We start from the raw sequence: 23,049 nt of genomic DNA, 5'->3' as shown, positions 1-23,049 counted from the left end.
CAACCATTACAACTACCACAGGGTATTTTTAAGGATTTATGACCATGTTTTCCTTCTCTTCTATTGTAAGTTTTTCTTTCTTATTGTAATATCTTCAGGGAACACAAACACGCTGGGCCCCATCATCTCCCTCCATATTCTCGCCTGTAGTTGACCGAAAACACTTCAGCCCAGTGGTTCCCAAAGTCTGGTCCCTGACCTTCCTCATCAGCATACACAGCAGGCTAGCTGGACATGCAAATCTTGGCCCCACCCCAGACCTAGTGACTAAGAAACCAGGTGGGCACCAGCAACCTGTTTTACCATAGTTCTCCAGGTAATTCGGATGTACGCTAATGGCTGAGAACTACTGTTTCTGCCTCTACGCTTTGGGCCTTTCAGAATTCAGAAACTCTCCTAAGAGAACAGTCCAGGCGCGCCTGGGTGGCACAGCGGTTAAGTGTCTGCCTTCGGCTCAGGGCGTGATCCAGGCGTTACGGGATCGAGCCCCACATCAGGCTCTTCTGCTATGAGCCTGCTTCTTCCTCTCCCACTCCCCCTGCTTGTGTTCCCTCTCTCGCTGGCTGTCTCTATCTCTGTCAAATAAATAAATAAAATCTTAAAAAAAAAAGAGAGAGAGAACAGTCCAAATCATTTTTCAAATTAAATTATTCAGAATTCCAATAGTAACACATTAAAACATTCAAGGGGACTGAACTGTTAAATCTAATATCTTAACGGCTAAAAACAAAATTTTCAAAGAAAAAAAAATCCACAATGGAAGAAAATCATACCTGTAACGATGTCTTAAAGGTACCAACGAGTCCTAAAGACATGGCTTCAAGGCTTCAACAGCCTCTGAGGTAAACACACCTGGCTTAAGGAACACTCTACATGCAAACTCATTTAATTACACGTGTCAAAGGCAGGGCTGCATAATCAGACAATTACCCAAAATACTGAGTAATAACAACATTCAAGCCATATCTAAATACAACAATCAGGTGTGCCCAGAACTGCAGAAACATCTTTATCCTGAACTAATGAATGACCCCATTTGAGGTAAGATCTACTGAGGTTTGAGATGGTAATTAATACAGTCATTCTCCTGTGATGGAGGTATAAGCATAACCATGACAGAAAAAAAAGTTTATTCACAGTCAGATGGGGTGACAAATTTTTGCCACATCCATTTGTTCGATGGATTAAGAGTCCTGAGCTAACTTGAGACAAAAAAGGGTGTGTAGGATACCCGTCCTGCCCTCCAGAAGCCTGCAGTCCACTTGGATCAGCAGGGGCCAAATACCAGACAGGGATCTCCCTCTACCCTGGGGCAGGAACTTTAAGGACATTACCTCTAATTCCTGTCAGAGACAAGAAACTGGGAGTTTGAGAAGTCAGTCACCTTTCAAGGCCACCCAACTCCCTACAAATCCAGGCTCTGTTCTGACCCCTCCATCCTTGTCCTAAGGTTAGCACCACTTTCAATGTCAAAAGGAGACAAGAGTATGCACTGTTTGCACCTTACAAGTGATTATGCTAATTTTACAATCCAATCAAGAATAAACATGATGTTATGAATTTAAAAGAGAAGTACGAATTAGGTAAAATCAAGCAGCATCAGCCAAGTAAAAAATAGTTTCTAAATGATTCCGCTTTTGAATGGGAAAAATTACCTATAGAAGCATCAGAAAAGGCAAGACAAAAATGGAACAAAATATTAATACTGATTATATTGGGTGGTGAAACTCCAGACATTTACTCTTTCTTTTTAAAATTCTTTTATAATGTAAGTTATTTTTAAAATGATGATCCAACATTTAAAAAAAATTTTTTAAACCCTGCCAAGATTCCATTAATTGGTGGTTCTCAATAGGTGTGTACCATTCTGCAGTGGAGGTTGGGAAATGTGTAGTATTTTTGGTTGTCACATTCACTGGAAGACGCCACTGGAATTTAATGGGCTGCTCAGGGGCGCCTGGATGGCTCAATCAGTTAAGAGTCTGCCTTCAGCTCAAGTCATCATCCTGGGGTCCTAGGATAGAGCCCCCCACTCCCCCCGGGGAGTCTGCTTCCCTCTCTCCCTCTGCCGCCACACTCGTGCTCGCACTCTCAAATAAATAAATAAATTCTTAAACAAAAAAAAAGGAATAGGCTGCTCAGAACAGTCCCCATGCAATGAATCATCCCACGTAACTTACTAATGTCTCTAGACATTCCTGTAGGGGGGTATATCCATTTATAATTATCTGATCCTAGAACCAAATTCCATTTTACATATAAACACACAAGACTTTGTCCAAGGTTTTACCATACATTCAATCTGCTAAGAGTATAATTCAAGAGAACACCGTTTTGAGTTTTGCCAAACATTGGCAATTCCAGCAAAGTCGGGTCATTACCTGTGATGCCTTTCTGCACATCTAAATCACCTCCCTAGCATGCATCTGCAGCAGGTGCGTCTGCAGTAGGCATCCCACCCTCTGTGTCTTCTGGTGGAGTCAGGCCTGAGCGAGGGCACACTCAAACAGCATCAATTACTTTGATTTCTCTTTATAAAAAAATTAGGGCGGGGACGCCTGGGTGGCTCAGTTGATTAAGTGGGAAACTTGGTTTTGGCTCGGGTCACAACCTCAGGTCCTGAGATCTAACTTTGCCTAGGGCTCTGCACTCAGCGGGGAGTCGACTTGAGACTCTCTTTTTCCCTTTCCCTCTGCCCCTCCCTGCTGCTCATGCACTCTCTCTTTTTTAAAAAAGGTAGTTAGGGCATTACACTAATGGTTTTGAAACTGTGTATATTCAATTTCATGAGAATAACAGAGGCATCAGGAAAAGGGAGTGCTGGGTCTGACAAGGTTGAGAGTTTGCTGCCATGAACACAGGAATGTACGCAGTGAATGAGAATCCAGGGGGACTTCTCTTATGCCAGGCATTAAAGAAATCTGCAAAACTGCAAAACAATTCCACTTTTCTCACGGTGAGTCTTTGCTTTGAAAATTAAAGTTACTGCCATTAAAAATGTATGCTAACTTGTAATGAGTTTATTCATTTTAAATGAATTCATGAATGAAAAGGTTAAAAATGAGTAGTTTCTCAGGTTTAATTTTAATGTGGGAAATCTCAATAAACAGAAGCTATGTAAACAAAAGCTCCTTGGGGGTCTTCAGTTGTATGAAGGGGTCCTAAGAGGAAACAGCTTGAAAGCTACTGCTCCAGTGGAAAAAGAGGTGGGAAGGGGGGCGGCAAAGGCTGGGGCAGGATCTCAGGATCGGGGAAGCAAGTACTAAGCCGGATCAGTAGTGTGTGATCACAAGGGGTTTAAGGAATTCAGGATGAGGGATAAGCTTTTGACTCGGGCAGCTGAGTAACTAGGAAGCCACTCGGATTTTAATACCATAAACATGTTATCTTGTGCAATAAAAAAATTAAAAGATAGAAAATAAATCCACGAACATGAAAGCTTAGATGAAAATACTGCCAACAAACCACCTTTTTCAGGCAGATATAATAATAGTTAAAAAATATCTCCTTCTCTCCCTGCTTCTGATCTATACAAACAACCTATAACTGTATTGCACTCCCCGGCCACCAAGGATGGAAAAGGAGCCTTGAGAGGGAACGTGGGCTCTCCTCCCTCCCATTGCCGGGCCCCCTCCAATCAGCATCTTCAGGATTCCAAGCAGTATTATTTTTAAGGATTCAGCTCCAAAAACTTTTTTAAAGTTTTAAAGTTTAAAGCAGCAGGAAGGAGGGACCATCTAGGGCCCCCTCCCACATTTCTGCTGGAACTCCAGCGCAGGCCCTGGCTCTCTGGGCTCCACTGGGAGGATCCAGGCCTGCCTCCCGCAGAGCTATGCTTCACCCACCAGGGGTTCAGGACAGAGTAACGGATATGGCTACACAGGGAAGAAAATCTTTTACTGGAAGTACAACTGGAAAGGAAAAGTACCGTAACGCCCAATCGTTAACACTAACAGAGCATCCCCTTCACACAAACTGTGTGGAACACCCCCGGGCCCCATCCCAGTATGGCTCTTGGTGCTGGAAAGGGACCCTGTGGTATTAAGACTGATAATAGGAAGTGAAGACCAAAGAGGTAGGAGGGCAGACACATCCTCTATTCCCAGTGCAGATTCTTGTCGACAGACATTCTCCCCTTCCGGTGCTAGGCTAGAGGCCTGGCTTATTGCTCTTGGCAAAACGTCTACCCAGCCCCAGAGAAGACAAGCCTGAAGGGGCCCGCACCAAGGCCAAGTTACCATCATAGAGAGGTACCTTGATTATTTGAATCCCAAAGGCCCCTAGCAGCGCCAACATTTGTTCCTATTTAGTTCTAAGTTCCTTAAAGAAAAAAAAAAGGTTTGAGAGAGAGAGGCACTGAGAGCAGGGAAGGGGCAGATGGAGAGGGAGAAGCAGACTCCACACTGATCAGGGAGCCCAACCTAGGGCTCAATCCCAGGACCTGAGCCAAAGGCAGCCGCTTAACCGACTGAGCCACCCAGGCGCCCCAAGTTACTTTTCTAAAAGGGTATCTTTTAATATCCTCCTCACTTCAACTTTTTCCTCATTTCTAGTTGGTAGTAAAAGCCCTCAGAGAAGTTCCAATGGAGTAAGTGCTTACCTCAAAAACAAGAGACTAGGAGAAAACTGTTAAAATCTCTTTTGTTCCAAAGGGCTACAGAAAAGGGAAGAGACGCTCTTAAGAGGCCATAAGCTGAGCCAATCTCTAAGAAAAGAAATGTCAACTACAAAACTGGACCAGAAGCACTCTGGGCATGAATTTGCCTCCCCCCCCCCCCAGCTCCCCAGCTCTCCTCCAACTACATCTTTGCTGGAGCCCTTGCCTTAGGCACCAAACCCAGGACCCCTCCCAATTCCACCAACACTATCATGCAATACAACTGACCAGAAAACAACAGGGTTGGAACTGCATGGGTCCACTTATATGTGGATTTTTTTCCCATACAGTACAATACCATAAATTATTTTCTCCTCTATGATTTTCTCAGTAACATTTTGTTTCCTCTAGCTGATTTAAGAATACAGTATATAATATATATATAACATACAAAATATGTGTTACTAGTCTCTTTATATTATCAGTAAGACTTCCAATCAACAATAGGCTATTCCTAGTTAACTTTTCGGGGAGTCAAAAATCATACGTGGATTTTCTACTATGCACGGATTGGCACTCCTAAGCCCCTCTTTGTTCATGTTGGGTCAACTGTACTACAAAGAGGTAGAACTGTGAGCCCTCCAAGTGGGAACTTCCTACGTGCATTCCCAGAGAGCTAGTACTATACACAGCACCCGGAGATGAGAGAGCATACAGCATAATGATTAACAGTGCAGACTCCAGCCAGACTGCATGGGTCCTAATACCGGATCTGCCACGTTCAGGTTGTGGGATCATAGGTAAGCTAACTAACCATTCTAACAATACCTATTCTGCAGGGTTGTTGGGAGGATTCAGTGAGTCATTACATGGGAAAACACCTAGAACACTGCACGTAGTAAGCACTCAGTAAACATCGGTTGTTATCATTCTTCGAATGTATCACAGATTATAAAAGTTTGGGGGAGGGGACGCCTGGGTGGCTCAGTTGGTTGGGCGGCTGCCTTCGACTCAGGTCATAATCCCGGGGTCTTGGGAGCAAGCCCTGCCTCAGGCTCCCTGCTCAGCGGGGAGTCAGCTTCTCCCTCAGACCCTCCCCCTGCTTGCGCTCTCTCCCTCTCTCAAATAAATAAACAAAATCTTTTAAAAAATAAAAAAATAAAAGTTTGAGGGAACCAAATATGATAAAGTTAATCACCATATGGAATATCATTCCTATTGTAAAAGGTGTTCAAATAAAAAAACCATAAACTAAAGCAGTCACTGAGATCCTTTTCCTAAACTGGACACTTACAGTGTCCCGAAAAGAATACCCTCGTTCCAGACCTAATAATCTCTTGAGCAATAAAGACATAAAACCACCACACGCTAAAAAAAAAAAAAAAAAAAAAAAAGTCACTTGGCTATCTTCTCTCCATTTTCAAAAATGCATAACACAGGCACTTCACACATAATTTTTTGTTATCAGCACATAACATTTTCACTAAGACACTGGTTCTCTAAATTTCTGACCTCAGGACTCTTTTATATCCTTTAAAACTTGAGGATCCCAAAGAGTTTACCTTAGAATCTTTTAAGAAACAGACACATACAAGCACATAACCCATTAGCCACTGAAGAGACGATGTCATAAACACCGTACAGCTATTGGAAACCTACACTGTACACTCACAGGAGAGGAGAATAAAAAGGAGAAATAACATCTTACCTATCACCATGAAAAAACCTGAACTTGCAGACCCTTTAAAAGTGTCTCAACGAGAGCCAGGCGCTCCAGACTACACTCCGAGAACGTCTGCACTAGGGAAAGAATGGATATCAAAATTCTCCCGGCTCTCGTCTTCTACCTCTTCTAGATCCACACAAAAATAATGATACATTTCACTGAACTATACATGAACTGAAAATGATCCCATCCTAAAATTACAGAAAAAATGGTTTAAGAAAATATTCTGACAAAACTGCCACTAAGGTAAACTAAATGTTACATCTAATTTCTTTCCATTTTTAAAATTATAAATAGAGGAACGCCTGGCTGCCATGCAGTTTCTTCATCTCAGGGTTGTGAGTTCAAGCCCCACGTTGGACATAAGAACTTGCTTAAAAATAAATTAAAATAGGGGCGCCTGGGTGGCACAGTGGTTAAGCGTCTGCCTTCGGCTCAGGGCGTGATCCCGGCGTTATGGGATCGAGCCCCGCATCAGGCTCCTCCGGTATGAGCCTGCTTCTTCCTCTCCCACTCCCCCTGCTGTGTTCCCTCTCTCACTGGCTGTCTCTATCTCTGTTGAATAAATAAATAAAATCTTTTAAAAAATAATTAATTAATTAATTAAAATAGTGAATACATATAACAAAATTACCATTTTAACCACTTTGAAGTGTATAATTCAGTGACATTTAGTACATTCACCATTTAATACATTAATACCATCACCATCTAGTACTGGAACGTATCCATCATCCCAAAAGAAAAACCACATATTCTACCCCCAGCAACTACACATCTGCTTTGTCCCTACAGATTTGCTTATTATGAGTATTTCATCTAAACGTAATCATACAGTACATGGTCTTTTGTGTCTAGTTTCTTTCACTTACCATAACGTTTTCAAGGTTCATCCATTTTATTGAAGGTATCATTCATTCCTTTTTATGATCGAATAATATTCTGGTGTATGCATATACCACAATTTGTCCACTGAGAAACAAAAGCTGATTGACATTTGGGAGGGTTTCCACCTTTTGGCTCTTGTGAGTGATGATGAACATTCATCTACAAGCTCTTGTTTGACAGCTGTTTTCAATTCTCCAGGGTATATACTTAAGAATGGAATTGCCAGGCCATATGATAACTCTATATTTAGCTTACTGAGGAACTATAAAACTGTTTTCCACTGCAACAGCACCATTTCACATTCCCACCAATCACATATAAGGCTTCCAGTTTCTCCATCTTCTTGCCAACACTTGTCATTTTCCTTTTTTTTTTTTTTTTATGATAGCCATCCTAATGTGTGTGAGGTGGCATCTCAGTTTTGATTTCTATTTCCCTAATGACTAAATGCATTGTTGGCCATTTGTATGTCTTCTTTGGAGAAATGCTTATTGATGTCCTTTGCCCATTTTAAAAATTGGGTTGTTTCTTTTTGTTGTTGGATTTTAAGAGTTCTTACATCTAATTATATTTCGTAAGTGCATGAAAGCACTTTAAACCGACCATGCATCCAGTCCTCCTCTCTCTACCAAGCTTTAAGACAAATGCCAACCTTCCACATGACAAAAAGAGTGACTAAGAAATTAAAAGAGGTCACAGAATCAACTGGCAACGAGGCTATAAAACACCTTCATTTTTGTCTTAAATTATAAATCCAGGACTGGATCACAGATGATGATAACGACGGTAGGGGCGCCTGGGTGGCTCAGTTGGATAAGTGTCTGCCTTCTGCTCAGGTCGGGATCGCAGAGCCCTGGGATCAAGTCCCACATAGCTCCTGCTCAGTGGGGAGCCTGCTTCTCCCTCTCCCTGCCACTCCCCATTTGTGCTGTCAGATCAATGAAATTAAAAAAAAAAAATGATGGGGGCGCCTGGGTGGCTCAGTCGTTAGGCGTCTGCCTTCGGCTCAGGTCATGATCCTAGAATCCTGGGATCCAGCCTCGCATCTGTCTGCTTCTCCCTCTCCCACTCCCCCTGCTTGTGTTCCCTTTCTAGCTGTCTCTCTCTTTGTCAAATGAATAAGTAAAATCTTAGAAAAATAATAAATAATGATGGTAATAGTCCTTTCTTATAAAGCGCTTACTATTTAGCAAGGCACGGTGCCAGATTTTCACATCCTCCCAACCACCCAATAAGGCAAGAACTATAATCCACCCCATCTCACAGATGAGGAAACAGAGGTGCAGAAAAGTGAAATCGCTGCCTTGTGGTTATGCAGTCAACAGCTGAGCAGTTTTGCTTCAGAATCTGTGCTCTTAATCGGTTTGCTATCCTGCCTCTCAATCATGAAATACCAATAAATCTTGCTCAATGACCTAACTCAGGACTCTAAACAAAAATGCTAGTAGCTACATTTTGATATGTCACTTTCAAGTTCCAACCCCCACCGTCTGCACAAATCTTTTAAGTAACTCTTGGTTCTAGAACTTGCCTCTTAATCAGGTTTAGGAATGGCACGAAGAAGTAAACCCCAAATCAGATGGGTGAATGCCATCTTATCACTCCAACTGGGATCCTTTCTAACATGTCTGAAACCGACAAAAGACTACTCACGATATTGTGACTCAGTTGTCTATTTCCAAGAGTGTCTGCAATGCCTTTTGATAGGAATTATAAGAGGTTACAGTTACCAGCAAAGGCAGGGATTAAAGGCCCATCTAATTCAAAACCATAACTTACCATATAATTATATATCAGTTAATGGTTTTGTAAACTACATCTCAAACTTGAGAAGAAATCTAGAAGGTAATGTATTTCATAACAAAACCAACATGAACACAATTACAGGCATAACTGCTTGATAAATCCAGCATTGCTACAACTGTCTAGAGGTACGGGACCTCAGTATGTGAAAGAACTTTAGGCCCGATCTAAACAATCCTTTACAAACAATTCCTGCTCCTTCTAGAATTAAAAGGCAGACTAAAAGCCCTGATATATGCCTACATGATAAATGCTCATTTATACCAAATTTCATTTCATAATGTTATAATACTCCTATTTCTGTGGTAATTCAAGAATTTCTTATTTAAGTTCAGCTACGTAATATGTCATTTGTAATATGTTTTCGTTACGATAAATGATAGCAAACGTGAAGGTTCTGTTTTCTCATCTGTAACATAATGGTATTTACCATATCTCAAAGAATTACAGAAAATAAATTTAGGTAGGACATGTCAAAGTCTCTTGCAAAATACATGAGACATGACAGGTACTCAGTAAACATTCCTGTGTCTGTGTGAAGTCATGGGAGTGAGTTAGATAATACCAGAAGCCATTCTAAAGCAAACTCTACATAAGCTAAGGGCAACTTTGATTACTTATCTAAAGGTCACTTATCTGATGAACTCTACCGCAGAGAACCCAGAATCTAGGTGATACCAGGAGAGCCTCCTGAATAGGAAAATAGGTATCATTTGTACAGTTATAAAGGAAATCAGGGGGTGCCTGGGTGGCTCAGTTGATTAAGCGTCTGCGTTTGGCTTAGGTGATGATACCAGGGTCTGAGATCAATCCCCACCTTGGGCTCTCTGCTCAGCGGGGAGCCTGTTTTCCGTCTCCCTCTGCTGGCTGCTGATCCTGCCTGTGTGCTGTCAAATAAATAAATAAAATCTTGAAAAAAAATAGAGGCAATCAGTTTATTCCTTGGGCTAGACCTAATGTCACTTCTGATGGCAGAAGGCTCTGTGGCGCTCTCTCTGTATAACCTACCACCTATTCTCTGAAATGTCTCATTGAATTAGGGCTGTGAAGGTTCAACATGCAAAGCACACAAACATGAATACACTTAAGTCACAAGAGAAATGTAAAATACTCTTACCGCGGGATTGGGAAGTTAAGAATTGCAAACCAGAGAGACTTAGAAAAAGGATGGAAAGAGGTAGTGTCAAAAGTCTGGGAGCAGGGTGGGACTCAAAGGGAAAAGGACTAAGAGCTGGGGCAGGGCATCCTCCTGCCTGAGCCCCAGTCTGGCCCAGAAGGATAAGCCAGAGACGAATGGCAAGAGGCAGAAGGAAGAGGGAAGAGCAACATGCTAGGCTGACGGAAATGAAATGTGAAGGAAGGGAAGTGCATGTGACAAAAGGACCACACTAGGAGGTGCAGGTGGCCAAAGTCAGGAAAGGTAGGGTATATAGATGGAAAATACGAGCAAGACACTAGAAAGGTCAACAGGGATGGAGCATGAAGCACCGTTAGACTGGGTGCAAAGGTTTAGATTTTCTCCTATAACACAGCAATTCTCAGTGTGGCCCCTGGATCCCTGGACTTCCCAAGACCCTTTCAAAGGGGACCGGAAGGTCAAAACTACTATCTTAATAGTGCTCAGACATTATTTTCCCATTTCGTGGTGTTTATATTCGTAGCGATACAAGGCTGGGTTAGCTGCTACTGCCACCTTAGCAGTGCCACCAAACTGTCATGTGCCTGGGGAAGCTGCTGCTGCCACCTTAGCAGTGCCACCAAACCTGTGGTCATGCTGTCCGCATTGCCACACACGTTAAAAAAAAAAATCAGTTTCACTTCAGAATGTCCTAGAGAAGTCATTAGAAATTATTACTTTATTAAACCTCAGCCCTTGAATAAATGTGTTTAATACGTATGCAACTAAAAGGGAAGTAATCATAAAGCACTCCTATGGCACACAGGCAATGACCGACGTCTCAGAAAAAAAACACACTTGTGCAAACTTGTTGTAAACTGAACTAGACATGTTTTCATGGAACACAATTTTTACTTGGCAGAACAACAACAGAAAAACTATACTTATTCAGACTTAAGTGTTCAGCAGATGATTTCTCAAAAATGAAGCGAACCTACTGCTTTGCGGAAAAACAGTTGTTGCTAATGATAAAAGTTGAGCTTCTGGGCAAAAATGTTTTCATTTGGAAAACTAGTATCGGGCATTTGCCAACATTTCAAGAATTTTCTATTAAGATGGGTGCTAATATCTTTTTTAAGATTTTACTTATTTAGGGGCGCCTGGGTGGCGCAGTCTGTTCAGTGTCTCCCTTGGGCTCAGGTCCAGATCCCAGGGTCCTGGGATGGAGCCCCATGTTGGGCTCCCTGCCCAGCGGGGAGCCTGCTTGTCCCTCTGCCTGCCCCTCTCCCTGCTCCTGCTCTCTGTCAAATAAATAAAATCTTTAAAAAAATAAAAGGTTTTATTTATTTATTTGAGAGAGAGAGAGAGAATGAGTGGTGGGGAGGGGCAGAAGGAGAGAGAGAGAGGGAAGCAGACTCCCTGCTGAGCAGGAAGCCCTATGGGGGGAGCAGGGGGGGGGGTTAGTCCCTGGACCCAGAGATCATGAACTGAGCTAAAGGCAGACACTTAACCAACTGAGAGCCACCCAGGCACCCCAAGATGGGCGCTAGTATTAACAAATGGGATGCTGTGGTATTGTTTAATGAAACATATCAACATTTGAAAGATCTACATAACTCAGTGAAGTAATATTTTCCAAATGAACAATACATGATGTTACAAAATCACATAGGAGTAAAATACCCATCCAAATTGCAAGATGAACTAATGGATTTTTTTGTAAGGCAGTATGAAAAGTTCACTAACATAATTTCAGATTCCGCATTGCAACTAACCCTGAAGAACCTACCAGTGTCAAATTTTGGTTTAGTATCAAAGAATAACCACAGTTTTCTGAAAATGCCATCAAAAGACTCCTCGTTTTTCCAACTACATATCTGTGTGAGGCCAGATTTCTTTCAACTACTTCAACCAAAACATTTCGCAACTGACTGCAGGAACAGATATGAGAACCCAGCTGTCTTCTATTAAGCCAGACGTTCAAAGAGGTTTGCAAAAATGTAGAACGATGCACTCTTCTCACTAAATGTTTTTGTTTTGTGAAACAGTTTCCCTAAGTCTGTTATTTGTGTAGGAACGTAATGGGTTTATTACAGATATTTTCAATAAATTAATAAAATACTTGGTAAATCTCTCAGTTTTAATTTCTAATCTGGCAAATAGTGACAGATTAAAAAAAAAAAAAACCCGCCAAAAGAAAAGCTCCTCGAGGTCCTCGATAACTTGTCAGAGCATACAAAGGTCCTCATACCAAATTTCGAAACCTGCCAACACAGCCGATGAACACACAGGGAAAGATGTTCTCCCGAGGCAGCAGGTGGACAAACATACTGCTCTGGCAAAAATGGGTGGGTTCACACTGAACGGGTTAAGCCCAGACCAACCAGCAAAAGCAAAGTGGTAACGTGAAAAATAATGAAATTTAGGGCTAAGACAACAGCAATGGACACAGAGGGAAAGAGATGAATTCAAAATGATGGGGTTCTGGAATATTGGTGAGGTTCGGTGGGGTGAGGTCCAGGTCCGACCACCAAGAAAGAATTCTTGAGACCTCTTTGGTGCAAAAGGTGGTTTATTTAAACACAAGGACAGGACCTGTGGGCAGAAAGAGCTGCTGCCCTGGGTTATGAGGGGTGGCTGATTATATATTATGGGGGTGGGGGAGGTGAGGAAAAAGGGAGGTTTCAAAAGGATTTTCATGTTAAAGAAGACTCACAGGATACCAGAGGCCTTGCCACTGTCAAGTTATGGTTGTTATTCCCTGTAGAAAGGAATTAACATGAAGATAGTCAGGAGCTTCCTGGACGAACTCTGCCCCATTCAATTATCTGTCAGTGGGCTATAGGTCAGAAGGACATTTAATTGTATCTACATTTCTTTCTGGAAGCTAGGTTATTGATAATAATCCTTTGTTCTTGGGGCGCCTGGGTGGCGCAGTCGTTGAGCGTCTGCCTTTGGCTCAGGGTGTGATCCCGGCCTTCTCGGATCGAGCCCCACATCAGGCTTCTCCGCTGGGAGCCTGCTTCTTCCTCTCCCACTCCCCCTGCTTGTGTTCCCCCTCTCGCTGGCTGTCTCTGTCAAATAAATAAATAAAATCTTAAAAAAAAAAAAAAAAAAAAGGAAAGAAATCCTTTGTTCTTGTAGATCACTAAGACATTTGTCAACTGAGGGAGACTCTGTCTTGCAGGATTGTGATCTCCGTAAAGTTAACTCTTTTTCCTTTCCTTAGCTTTAAGGCAACCTGGAGTGCCTGAGGAATGTCACATATATCCCATCTGGGGTTGGGGGGGGTGTTGTGGGGTTAGGTCCTCAGCTTGCCTTCTGTTCCTTCATCAAAAATATGTTTCGGAGGGGGCGCCTGGGTGGCTCAGTCAGTTGGGCGTCTGCCTTCTGCTCAGGTCTTAGTCCTAGGGTCCTGGGATTGAGACTCATGCGCTCTAATAAATAAATAAATATCTTAACAACAACAACAAAAAAGATGTTTGAGGCAGGAGAATTGACAGAATCTAGCAACCAACCTCAGAATCAGACAGAAAAAGTCCAGGCTACCGGCTTGCACGGCTAACTTGCAACTGCCTGTCCACATATTTGGTTTACAGACAGGTACCAGAGAGATCTAAATACTGTAGTAGTCTGACGGTCAGTTTTAACAGCTCTCTGACACCAACTGAGTGTCTTACAATTCATTTCTGATACTATCTCCCTGGAGTTAGTACAGACCCCACAAGTGAAGGGCTCAGTCCCACTTCAGTCACCTGGCTCAAGTCTTCGGTACCCCCCGAAACCACCAGTACTTCTGGGGGCAGCCTATAAATTCGGGGATTCCCACAATCGCCACCCTCCCCCAGGCTCGGCAAGTCACTGGAACTACTCACCAACTCGGGAAAGCACTATACTTGTAATTAGCTTTATTATAAAGGATACAACTCTGCAACAACTGAATTCAAGAGACGCACAGGGAAAGCATGGGGGAGCGCCCTCTCTTCTTCAGGCAACTGTGGTGCCCACCTGGTGTCGTTTTGGAAAGTTGGGGAGGCTGGGGTCCGGAGCGGATGGCCAAGAATTCGTGAGACGTCTTTGGTGCAAAAAGGTGATTTTACTGAAGCACAGGAACAGAGCCCGTAGACAGAACAGCGGCAGCAACCAAGGTTGTGAGCGCAGACTGGTTATATACTTGGGAGTTGGGGGCGGTAAGGACTTTCATATGCTAAAGAAGACCCTCAGGATATTGGAGGCCTTGCCATTGTCAAGATAAGGTCTTTTCTCCCTCTAGCAAAGCATTAGAGTTTGCAGGAAGAAACTGCCTCAAGTATTTGTCGATGGGCTGCAGGTTATGAGGAGATTTTATTTTATTTACATTCCCTCTACCTTTGTTTCCCACCGGCAGTATGGAGGGAAGGGTGATGGCAGGGCTCCAGGAAACTGAGTCTTTGGGTTTCCGGAAGTTAGGTTATTGATAAGAATACTTTTTCTTGTAAATCACTAAGAAATCTGTAAACTGAGGGAGACTCAAGTCCTGCAGGACTGTAATCTCTGTTAGCTAACCATTTAGTTTTTTCTTTCCCTTAGTTTTAGGAAAGCCAGGAGTGCCTGAGGAGAGTCACACGTATCTCCCCTGGGGGAGGAGGAGTTTGTGGGGTGTCGGCCTGTGCTTTGTCCTCAGGTTGCCTTCTGCTCCCCCATCACACCTACCCACACATCCAAATGTTCACCACACCAGGAGATGCCCAAACCTCACCATTCTAGGAATTTTATACGGGGCTTCATCAGATAGGCACGACTGATTAAATCACAGCCCCCCCCCCCCCCCCCCGTGAAACTCAATCTCCAGTCCCCCTCCCTTTTTGGGAGGAGGGGGCTAGAAGTCACTTCATTAGCATAAACTCTGGTCAGGTTAAAAGGGACTCATTTTGAATAACAAAAAACCCTCCTACCACTCAGGAAATTCCAAAGGTTTCAAGAGCTGTGTGTCAGGAACCAGGCACAGAAATCTCGCTTTTTTTTTTTTATTATTATACCAAAGAGTACCTGACATAGTTATTGATATTTAGTAGGTACTCAATAAATAATTGCTGTAGATAAAGGGTTAGAACTCAGAAGAAAAGACAGAACTCCAGGTATACACAGAAAACAGAATTTTATTCGTGGTAGCTAAAAGTCTAAAGAGCGGAGATAACAGTCCTGGAAGAGGGTAGAAATAACAGCTCTAGAGAGAGCAACATAACAAGGTAAGGAGCCCGCAAAGGAGAGAAGTCCTAGATGTAAGAGAGAGGAAAATACACAGAGCATAAGGCAGGGAAAACCAAAGTAGAAGAGTGTTTCTAAAAGAAGAAATGTGTGGAGGGGTGCCCGGCTGACTCAATCAGAAGAGCATGCGACTTTTGATCTTGGGGTGGTGAGCTTGAGCCCCATGTTGGGTGTGGAGATTATGTAAATAAATAAAACTTTAAAAAAAAAAAGATACGAGATAAAGAGACGAGTCAAAAGTCAGAGGAAGGTCAAGAAAGCGAATGGACGGAAACTTGTGCACAAGATTCAACAATGGAGGGGCAGAAGCCCAGTATGACCAGTAACAGAAACAAAGTAAAGACACCCAACAGAAAACTACTCTTCCAAGAAACATGGCTGTCAGAGGACGACATGAGACACCAACAGGTAGAGAGAGTACAGAATCAAGGGCAAGAACCTGTGAAGGATGGGGCAAAGGAGGCAGAGAACAAGCTTAATTCAGACACCAAACCCTGTTATACGTGCCTTCAAGGCCCTGCTCAGTCTGGCCTTGTAATCGGGAGCATGTGAAATAAATTACAATAGAGCATCTTAAACATACGTGCAATGTATTTTTCGAGATATCATCAGTTCTTGCCACTTATTGTAATCAGTCTCTTAAACAACAACAACTCTCCATGTTCCTGCTGGCAGCCATGGTGGCCTCCTTCTCAAATGTGCTGTGCTCCTTCATGGCATGGGCCCTGCTCCCACGCTGGTTCCTCGGCCTGGGAAACAACTTCTTTTCCCTTCCCTGATTAACTCTTGTGCCTAACTCAGACCCCCAAGTACAGGTCACATCTTCCCTGGACTTTAGACTGGATCCGGTCCTCCTGAACGCTTTCTTTATAGCACTTACGACAGCTGGAAATCATTTATTTATGCAGGGTGGTGGTGTGGGGGGTTGCTTTTTTGTTTTTTCGGTTTTGTTTTGTTTTGTTTTGTTTTTTGGTATGTATATCTGTCCCAGTAAAATATAAATAGATTGAGGACAGGGAGCTGTCACTACTGTCCTCCTTGCTCCTACCTCAGCACCTGGCACCCAGCAGTCAAGCAGGACATAGCTGTGAAGGAAACAAGAGAAAGAGAATGGCACGAAGTCTCAGAGGAAACAGAAAAGAACAGCACCCAGAACCCAGGGAAGGGAAGGGGACACCCAGCTCTTCCTTCTCCCTCTTATCGCAAGAAGCAAAGAGTAAGCGTGAGTCAGACAGATTTACAAGAGCTACTTGGGAAGTGGGCAGCAGTCCCAAACAGGAGGCAGAATTACTCCTGAAAATGAAGGTTCAGATGCCCCGGGGAGGGAAGCTTGAGGGAAAGGGCAAATTTGTAAGGAAGGGAGAGAAAGCTGAGAAAGACTACTTCGCAGGTCACAGCTGGGTGGGGAAGGAAGTCCACAAGTTTGTATGCTTCTCTTCAGCCAACCAACTGTCCGCGGCACAAACACAGGAAACAGAGCACAGATAGCTGGGTTGGTCTAGTGATGGGGGTCTGCAGGGTAGAAATGACAGAAGGACAACAGGACGAGGGAATCGCTGACTTGACACGCTCAGAGTTCCAGGTGCACAGAGAAGGAACTGAAATCAGGAGGAAATGAACAACCTGAAATAAAGGGAAGAAGGACCAGGAACTAGAGTTTCTGGATGGAACTGTGGTAATCGGGAGCATGTGAAATAAATTATAATAGAGCATCTTAAACATACGTGCAATGTATTTTTCGAGATATCATCAGTTCTTGCCACTTATTGTAATCAGTCTCTTAAACAACAACAACAAATCTCAAAAATAGGCCCATCCCGTTCTAACAAAGGTCAAGTTGCTATCTTTCCTGAAGTCTAACGAAAAAAAAAAACACAGATGACTGAAGAAAGGATATCCCTTTCCAGCTCCAAATTTTCCATAGTAGATACATGTTTTTCCAGCAGTTCCAGATGAGAAGTTTAAAAAGCCTCCGAGTATGAGCCAAGACAGAATGCTAACATACCTTAGGCGCTGAGAAAATCTGCAATTACAGAAGCTGCCAAAGTGGTGACAATAATGCCCACAGTTCTAAATTTAAGGTGATCTAACCAGACTATAGATGAGTCTTCCAAACTTCACTCTATTCAGAGAAATCACAGAATAGTAAAATATATTTAGTTCTAAAATGAATGAGAAACAACACAAATTCTGAAGGCAGTACACTGACCATTTAAATTTAAAAAGCAAACTTTATTGAGAAGAATGCTCATATATACTTTTGGTTACTTTGATGTCTTTGTATCATTTTATTAAAGGCGATCACTTAAAAGAAGAAAAGGGGTCACCATCAGCCCCCTACCATATGCTGTTTATGATGAGCGTGTTGGGCATGTGTTTGCCTGCTCAGCACTTTCTTTTCCCAACTGATCCCATTTTCCCTCCTGTTAATTCCAGGAGTTTCGGTACCGACCTCACCAAACAGTACAAAAGATGGACCCAAAAGCCCAGGACAGCCAATGAGAGCCTGAACTCCCCTGCCGGAGGACTGGTTCAGGCACGTGTTCAAGCCAGGCCAGTCAGAAACTTTGGACTTGACAGGTATGTGACTCAACACATTTTCCTTTTTTTCTTAAGACAGTTGGCAAATAAAAAAGTTCAGACAAATATCGTTATAAAGAAGGAATATTATAGCACTGAATTTTGTCTTCCTTCTACTACAATCCTTTTCTTCTCTTCCCTTCACTTTTCTGTTTTCCCTCCCCACCCAAATCCTTCAGATAACGGACTACGAAAACTAAGCACTGAGTTTTTAGGATATCACCATGAGGCAGAAAGCTAATCTAAGAGAATAAACCTAGTCGCAGGTAAATTAAGCTGTGACTCGATTTCTTGGTATTTAGACAATAAAGAGTCTGGTTTCAGTGGCTTGAACAGAACACACTTCAAACTCGTTCCCTACATGGACACAATACTGTATGCACACTGCGAATATCTCTAGTATCATTTTTTTGCATGAGGCCACAATGTTCCATGTATGTGAAGGGAAATAACACCACTGAAATTCTAGGACATTTGGAAGTACATTCCAAATCTCTTCCTTCCTGTTTTCTCTCAGCTGGAGATCTGAACTGGTTTAAAAGAGGTGAAAAGTGGCGTCCATATTTGCAAAATGGCCTTTCTAATAAAATCATGATTACGGAATTAAACTGTGTACTTCTGTGTTTCTTGCAATCCCTAATTTTCCATGTTATTATTACATGGAAAAAATAATGAAAAATCCATAACTTCCTCAGAAGAAATGTAAGAGACAAGGTAGTATTATAAAAAGAATTCAGTGCTGAGAATGAGGATGTCAATGGCCGTTAACAGTAACCCACCTCAACTGGCTTAAACCAAAAGGACCAGGAACAGAAATGCAGCCAGCCCCAGAAATGAATGAAGAGAAGGTTTAAAGCTTTCAGACTCAGGTAGTGTTCTCTCTTTCTGCGTCTCTCCAGATACGTGCTTTATGCTCTCCACCTATAAACCACCTTTCTCTGTCCCCAAACACAACAGTGGAACATAACTACCTTGAAGTCCCAAGTATTTACCCCATGGCCATGGGCATGTGAAGCTCCAACCCCTCTGTCCAGGGCCCAATTTCAAATTTCCAGGAAAGGAACACTGATGGGGCCAAACCTGGTTCAATCCTCTGTGTCTTCTACGGGGAGGAAGAAGTCGGGGGGGAGTGGGTGTGTAGGTTAAAAGACAGTTAAACGATTTGGGTTGGGTCAGACACTCCAAACATCCCCATCACACAGTCCCAGCTTTGTACTTGTTTTTATCATCATCTAAGGTCCACCTTAGACTTTTGCTAAGAGTCTAGAGCTTAAAAGAACTTAAGAGAATTAAAATTGAATTTAAGGGATCAGAGGGTAAGGAGCATTCACCATGGTTTTGGGAGTTCACGTCAATAATAGAAGCTAAAAATAAATTATACATTCTAGAAATAAAAACTGTCTTTTAGAAATATGATGGTCTATGTGGAAAACCCGAGAGAAATGAAAAAAGCCATAAGGTCTTAGAGGGCTGAGGTTCTGTCTTGGTTCAAGGTTGGACATCTAGAGCAATGCCTGACGTAGAGCACATGCTCACGTTCACTGAGCCGCTGACCAAACTCAAAACTTCCCAACTACCGAACGTCCAAATGGGTCACAGGTGTGCTCAGGGTAGTGCTACCCTCCATTAGTGCTAATTACCAGTACTAATGTGGTATCAGCTGTATAGGATATTAAAAAGGTTGAGAACCACTGAATAAATGACCAAAAGACTCCTGGAACTCAGAGTTCTAGCAAGGTGGCTGGTTACCAGGAAATCTGTATAAGGCCAAGACGTATTCAATAAATGTTCAAACTCATTGGTAGTAGCAAAAAATGCAAGTTAAAACAAACAAAACTAAGATTTTTCTTAAATGGGATTACCCAATCGTGGTGAGGGAACACAAAATAGGTACACACCGCCAGGGGAACACAGTGGAGAGAGGCCGTGGGCTACTGAGGCTTGGAATATATTCCAACATATTAAGTGAAAAACACAGGCTACACAACTGTATGTACTGAGATTATAAACTGGTAAGGCAACAAAGACTGAATTCAGCCCTTGGGTATGCTCTGTTTGAAGCCCAGTGTGTTTATAAAAATTGTGGCCCACATAAAAATTGGGAGATTTCATATTAAATCCGTATTGCTGGATTTCCAGCTTCTCTTGAAGAACTAGAAGGTAATAGTAACACCAACATGCATCCTCCCAGGGCCACGAATAAGTAGGCTGACCGGCCCCAGGTTGCCCCAGCCATGGACCATCTCCAGTGCCCAGGTCCCTAACACACACCCCGCCCCCAGACTGAGAAGCTCACACACCCAACTTGCTGAGAAATTTGAGCAGGCTCACCCCTCACAGCGTATGAACAGTCATTATCGCTGGATAGTGACAGTCTAGGTCCACTTTTTTCTTCCCTCATCTATATTTTCAAAAGTTTCCTTCAATAAACACGTATTGCTTTTGGAGTGAGGAAAAAAAACACGTTATTTGTTAAATTACCAAATCACAACTGCAATATCACTTCATCTAATGAGACTGAAACAACCAAAGATAACAGAAAATGACTGTGGTTTAAAACTAACTGAACTAAGGAAGTAATGTAAGGTTACAATTACAGCAGTATTTCCCTCCCTTTGATACTAATTAAAACACCAGCTTGGACAGACAATACCAGCGTTTACAAATTACATCTTCCTCAAAGTTTACAGCTTCCACAGATACTCGAGTCACAAAACACCTATTTTAAGGATTCATTTTCCTATATTTAAAGTTTCTTTTGCCAACAAACATAAACAATTTTTATTGGAAATCTGTCAATTAACTTAATGTGTAAAAAGTTAAATAATTCCTGACCTTTATTTTACATTACTTGATTTGGTTTGATCAATAGTAACAGTAGTTTCATGAGAACTTCAAAAAGTTTCTACTAATCACCATTCATCGCACCCCATCTCTGAAACCTCAAAGAGTATCTTCATGGTAAAGAAAAACTACAAGGCTACGTAGAAATGTCAACATCCACAGATGACAAAGTAGAGCCAATTCAACATTTCTCTGTTCATCTCCTACAAGGCACTCCCACGCCCGTGACATCCAGAGTGATCTTTTTAAACAAAAGCAAATCATGGGACTCCCCTGCTTAAAACTTACCTTAGCTTCCTACTTGCACCAACTGAATAAAATCCAAACCAGTCCCTGTCTCCTTTATTCCTCACCCGTCTCTCCAGTGCTCACCGAACTCAGGTGACCCTGGCCTCTAGACAATCAGGTCCTTGAACACTAATCTACTCAACATGCCAACAAGCAACGTCCATGGTGCACCAGGCACTGTTCTAGATCCTGGGGATAAAGCAGTGAGCAACACAGACAAAACTCCCCGCCCTCCTGAAGCTTACATTCTAGTAACCTCTCTACCACCTTTACTTCCTCCTCAATTTCTGTAATCACTTGAAGAATTTTAAAACAATTAAAATGACTGTGTTAAAGGTATCTGGAAATAAGCAGTACTACCTATAATAATTTTAGTATCATTTACTGACTTTGTTTAATAGTAATTATTTATCGTAAGCAAAGGAGAGAAGAGAAATAAAAGAGTGGGACCTTTACTCAGTGAAATGGTATATACCAGGAATGGGACTGATTTGTCAATTTTTCAAGCTTTCTCTCATACTAGCTATACAGCTAAACTAGCTGTTATATGTCAGTGACCAAAAGGTAATATTTCAATTCTGCCAGAATGGAGCAGTTGAATTTAAACAATTCCAGAAACTGAAAGACTACTTGTTTTCAAAATCTTTTATCTTAAGTTTACAGAAGTGGATTTTTATAAAACAGTGGAGCCACAATGAACAGACTCTTACTACAGATAACATACAGAAATGGTGTGTGTGTGTTTCTACAATGACTTATAATACAAAACACTGCCCTTGTTAGAACAATGTAACCGCTCAGGAAATTTGCCTCAGAGAAAAGTAATTAGCCCTAGACACATGCACACACACAAAGACAAAACAAATGGATCCCACAAACAACGTGTTTCCAATGCTTTTATCATAAGAATCAGTGCCCTCCTTGGGGCACCTGAGTGGCTCAGTTGATTGAGGCTCCGATTCTTGGTTTCAGCTCAGGTTATGGTCTCAGGGTCCTGAGATTGAGCCCCACGGCGGGCTCCCCGCTCTGCGTGGAGTCTGCTTGGAATTCTCTCTCCCTCTCCCTCTGCCTCTCCCCCACCTCTCCCCTCAAATAAATAAATAAAATCTTTAAAATTCAGTGTCCTCCTTAACTAGGATGGTTAAAGCATCGCACTAAAAGCCACTTGGCTGCATTCACTTCCACGAGCTACATCCATGTCTTGCAAATCCGTGATGAACAAGACCATCACTGACAGAGACACAAGGCAAATGTCCATTAAAGCAAGAGGATCGAAAGCACTGCCCTCCTGTAATAAGGAGAGGACGTTTCATTTTAACCACCAAGGATAAAAAAACAACAACTACTGACCAACTGCTACGACCTTGTTATTTTCACAGTCCTATTCAGCTGAATCCAAAACTCCATCACACCCCTCAGTTCAACTCCTGGCTCTACCACTCAGCCAAGAGTGAAGGGTACTCGGTACTATTCCCACACCACCTCGGTGGAGCCCCACACTACGCAATAGTGAGAACGGGTTTTAGCGACCAGCTTAAAACGGAGCTGTGGCAGTCCTCCCTCAGTACAAGCAAACTCAGGCCAGAGAGCTAAAGCCCAAACAATTTCACCAATGCTCTCTCTGGGCAGTAAGCTAGTAAGATAAGCGGCCGATTATTCATTCTACTAGAAAAAGGTCCAAAGAGCACTAATGAATTCAAATAGATTCTCCTGTTTCAAATTCACCTTGTTAGAGGGCCACAAAATGTTAATGATATTCCACCATCATATTTATTAATAGAACGGTTGTGTTTTGTTTTGTTTTGTTTTGTTGAACAATCTCCCCAATGGATCCGTGACATCTCTCTCTCAGTGAGGCCTTCACATTCCTGAAGTGAACTTCCACAGGCCGCTTCAAATCTCCAAACTGGCCAATGCGGGAATGTTTGGACAGACTCCCAGCTGTCTCCCTGATCATAC

At 42.5% G+C, this 23,049-nt stretch overlaps 1 protein-coding gene across 4 annotated transcripts in view; it reads right to left on the bottom strand.

Annotated features, from left to right (window-relative positions):
- ITSN1 (intersectin 1) overlaps nucleotides 1-23,049 on the bottom strand; it is a 214,813-nt gene that overhangs the window by 186,459 nt on the left and 5,305 nt on the right. The window lies entirely within an intron of this gene.

This window comes from Ursus americanus, chromosome 4 (genome assembly GCF_024610735.1).
Source record: "Ursus americanus isolate L20-20 chromosome 4, mUrsAme1.1.p, whole genome shotgun sequence".
In the NCBI taxonomy this organism is placed as follows: Eukaryota; Metazoa; Chordata; class Mammalia; order Carnivora; family Ursidae; genus Ursus; species Ursus americanus.
The sequence above is the reverse complement of the archived record's forward strand: the minus strand, read 5'-3'. Positions and strand labels throughout refer to the sequence as shown.